The 4,416-nt window shown below is 47.0% G+C and overlaps 1 long non-coding RNA gene across 1 annotated transcript; it reads left to right on the top strand.

Annotated features, from left to right (window-relative positions):
* Window positions 1-2,775: 2,775 nt before the first annotated feature.
* Window positions 2,776-3,698, top strand: LOC103694287 (uncharacterized). The gene is made up of 3 exons (XR_015643534.1): window positions 2,776-3,097; window positions 3,190-3,256; window positions 3,602-3,698. It is a non-coding gene; the product is annotated as an uncharacterized LOC103694287 (long non-coding RNA).
* Window positions 3,699-4,416: the final 718 nt, after the last annotated feature.

Here is a 4,416-nt window from a genome sequence, read left to right as displayed (position 1 = left end):
CAGGAGTCTGGAGCATACTAACGGCCAGCTGAGACGTCCACCTTGTGGAGTGAACCGCTTCTGAATTCCTGGACCTTCCAGTGGTAGATAGCCGTTGATGGACTACTTGGATCACAGCCTATAAGCAATTCTTAAGAATCTCATTCATAAATATATATATATATACACATATATATATACATTCATATATATATATACATTCATATATATATATGCATTTTTTCCTCCAGAGAACCATGATTAATACATATGGACTTTGTATACCTCAATGCCCATCACAATGACACACCTCCTCCAACAGTCTCAACTCCTATGACAGTTCCACAACCTGGGGAGCAAGCAAACGGGAGCAAATGGAGGCCATCCTCATTCAGACCACCAGACTCTTACAGAACATGGTGTTTTGCGTTAGTCTCCTTCTATTTGGATGCCTCACAGTCACTCATCAGCCATTCCTCCTTTGAACTACTAAGCATCGTTCTGTAAGAACCTATCATCTCGTCTGTCCATCTATCTGTGTGAGGCAGGACAAGAAGACAGGAAAAATTCTGGGGTTTATGGGAAAGGAATGGAGCCTCTCATTCTGGACTCTGATTCAAGTCTCTCACTCGCTGAGAGTCGAGAATTCCACCACGAGTAACAGGGAGAGACGATAGCCTTTTATTGAGAGATTTCAAATAAGAATGTTAAAATTGCAATTAATCAAGCTTAAGGTCTGCACATATATGAACAAATATGGCCTTTAAAAAAAAACAGAAACCTGCAATTTCTTGAGAATCTAATGAGCTAGACTAAACTCCACTTATGGTGTAACGTGTTTTACTCCCCTTGTGTGATCTACTTGACCTATGATTTCATGTTTTAATCCTACCCAAAGCATCCTCGGATTACCCTGTCTTCTCATTTACCTAAGAAACAGGAAAAAGAAAAGTTCCTTAGAGAATTTGGAAGAATGTAATTTAGAAGCCACGAGAATCACATACTATTAAAACACCGAATCGTGACTCCTCCTCGAGCCCAAGCCCACACTTGGGGGTGTATTCCCCTTCCCCTTCCCTACTTCTACCCCTCATTTGTGGATCTGCATTAAAATCTCTCTTATATTCCCACACCAAGGACTGCCCTGGGGCTGTGAAGCTGAAGAGAATGCCGGCACCCAGGGAGGCTCCCTGCACCTTTTGGAGCAGAGCACCTAGAAGCCTCAGGATGTGCACACAGGCCAGGGAGCAGGCTGTGTCCCGCTATTATGTCTTTATCTCCAGGGGCTTTGTACTGTCCAAATTTGCTCTCCTAGCAATCAATGCCCCTGTGATGGTTTGCATATGCTCAGACGTGGGAATGAGTGGTGCTATTTGAAGGTGTGGCCTTGTTGGAGTAGGTGTGACCTTGTTGGAGTAGGTGTGGCCTTGTTGGAGTAGGTGTGGCCTTGTTGGAGTAGGTGTGGCCTTGTTGGAGTACCTCCCAAGCACCTGTTTGTCTTGAGTCATGTGGTCCACACCCCAAACTCCCTTCTGAGGGGTGAAGGACTGTCAGAGTTCCTGGAGGGTATGCACAGAGCGCCTTTGCCTGAGGCTACCACCAGCATCCCCTATTTTTCTACCCGCCATCACGACTTATCACCATCTACATAAACTTCAATGTACACATTGTGTATTTCCATAATGTTGTCAGCTGCCCATAGAGCATCGAGGATATATTTCCTCGCGTTAGAGTGCTGGTAACTCAATTTATAGCAATTTATTCCACAAAAGCAGGCAGTAACTCAGATGGTGAGAGGAGGAGAGAGAGAGAAGGTTCCGAGTACCCACCACTGTTCTTCAGTGCGGGCAATCAAAATGGTAATACATGGAATAGATTTCTCCAAGTAATAGGCTCAGCTGGCAGATGTGGGAGTTGAGTTAAATGCCTTTTAAGTAAATCTCAGCGTGAGTTATCTGCTTGCTTGGATGGGCAGGCATCAAGACTGCAGAGCTGTGTGGACAGAGGGTGCATGCTTATAACGTTCATTATCCCTCACCGGGACTCTTTGTTAAGAAGTTAAGGACAACATGTGTTTGGGGGTCACTATGATAGTTAGCTACTGGTATAGTGTTGAGCCATTCATTCTATCCATCCATCTATCCATCCATCCATCCATCCATCCATCCATCCATCCATCCATCCAATTATTCTTCAAGCCTGTTAATGTTCAATTCGTGCCAGACATTGTATTAGGCAAAGAAGACACAGAGGTAGAAGTGAGAGGCAGGGAGACAGTTTTGTGCTTGCTATATAAGTACGAAGACCTGAGTTCGGATCCCCAGGTCCTACCTAAAAAGCTTACAATCCCAGTAGTGGGGAGGCAGAGACAGGCAGCTCCTTATAGCTCCTTGGTTGGTCCACTTCACGCCAGGAGTCTTCAGTTTCTTAGCAATTGTTTACTGCGTTTATAGCTTCAGAGAGGGGCCTTGTGAGTTGATAAGTTTCCTTAGCTGGAGAATTGTGTTTCAAATGAGACCAGCAACACAATAGTTTCAGGTCTCAAAGAGACCTTGCCTCCTAGCACTTCTTGCTCCGCCCCCTACTCTACACCTCTCCAATACAAGGGGCTTGCTTTCTCGCTCCGCCCCCTACCCTACACCTCTCCAATCCAGGGCCTTGCTTTCTCGCTCCGCCCCCTACCCTACACCTCTCCAATCCAGGGCCTTGCTTTCTCGCTCCGCCCCCTACCCTACACCTCTCCAATCCAGGGCCTTGCTTTCTCGCTCCGCCCCCTACCCTACACCTCTCCAATCCAGGGCCTTGCTTTCTTGCTCCACTCCCTACCCTACCCTTCTCCAAACTTGAGGCTGACTTTCAGTTTCTTCCACCCAGCTTCGGTTCTTATAAACACTTTGGCCACACACTCTCTTGGTTCATTCTTTCTTTGTTACCTTTCCTTCCTGGCCTCTTGGTGGCTCCTTTCTTGGTCTGCTCAAAGCTTCCCCCTTTCCCTTCAAACCCTGTGCCCACCGCCCCAGCCCCATCTGCTTCCTTCAAGGCCTGTAGCTGCTCACCGAGTTTTCCTAGAGTCAGTACTGGTGTGAGAGCCTCTTGGATCTGCTGACTTGGGACCCTGGTAGGAAAAAAGTCTAACTCGGCTGCTAGCATGATTCCTTCCTTCTCTCTCCCTATGACCAGAGGTTCTTTGTCTGTTTTGTGAGTTTTTAGGTACAGTCCTGGACCCGTGATCAGAGCTGAGCTGAGCTGAGGAGTTGGGGATAAAAAAGGCACTCAGGTGAGAAAGAGAAGGAAGCAGTGTGTGGGGTCTGCCGGGTGGTGTCTGGTGGGTGGTGTCTGGTGGGTGGGGACAACTCACTGGAGGGAATTTGACTAGAAAGAACACAACTGAAAGTGGAAAGAAGAGGAAAGGGGTCACATTGAAGTGGAGTGACAAGTTTATTTATGGTGTGTGCCTGTGTGAACCCTCACATACTCAAAAACATCCCGCAGAAATGACCTCGAAAGTCCTGCTTTGGCAGCCAGCCACAGCAGAGTGTCCCTTGGGTGGGGTTCTCATGTTAACGAATAAGTGACTGCCGGAAGTTAACCCATCTAATTGAGGACCCTAAACATCCTGCAGAAACTGACAGAGGCGGCCATTAAGGCAGATGGCTTCTGCTCCCGGTGGAGAGGCTCAGGTAAAGTAGCGTGTCCTCAGGTGATGAGAAAACACCATGACCAAGGTAAATTATATATATATATATATATATATATATATATATATATATATATATATATATAAAAAGCACATAATTTGAGGCTCATAGTTCCAGAGGATTAGCATTCATGGCCACCATGGCAGGGGCAGCAGGGGGTAGTCCTGGTGCTGGAGCAGTGGCTGAGATGACATCTGATTCACAAGCAGTAGGCAGAGAGAGCTAGCCGAGACGCCATGGGCTTTAAACCCCAAAACGCTGTGGAAATGAGAGGGCACAGGCCATTCTGAGGAGTGCTCTGATGGAAGCAGGAGCTGGTTGCCTCAGGAACTTCATTCCGACTGATAGTGGACTGTTCAGGGACCACTTCCTACCAGGGGTGTTGCCAGATAGCAGGATAACAGTTGCAAATACTTCTTGCTTAACCGTGGACTCTGGGCACAGGGACTTATGATTATTAGCCCTCCCTTGCCTCCTAAGTGCCCAGGAGCCAATAGCAACCAACTGTGAAACAAGAGAGGAATGCCGTTCTGACTTCATTTCCCACTCCCCTCAAGTGTGCTTATCTGCAGCTCAGAGCTGGGAGAGGGGACAAGAGGGCAGCGTCACAGGTGGGCAGAGAGAAACAGGAGTTCAGGCATCATACAAGGGTCATTGGACACATGATAAATTACTTCTAGTAGTATCCCAAATATAATCAATGTTCTCTCTGCTTTCTTCCCTGTACTTATGCCTTTAA

The sequence above is a fragment of the Rattus norvegicus genome, chromosome 19, assembly GCF_021556685.1.
Source record: "Rattus norvegicus strain SHRSP/BbbUtx chromosome 19, alternate assembly SHRSP_T2T, whole genome shotgun sequence".
NCBI lineage: Eukaryota > Metazoa > Chordata > Mammalia > Rodentia > Muridae > Rattus > Rattus norvegicus.
The sequence above is the reverse complement of the archived record's forward strand: the minus strand, read 5'-3'. Positions and strand labels throughout refer to the sequence as shown.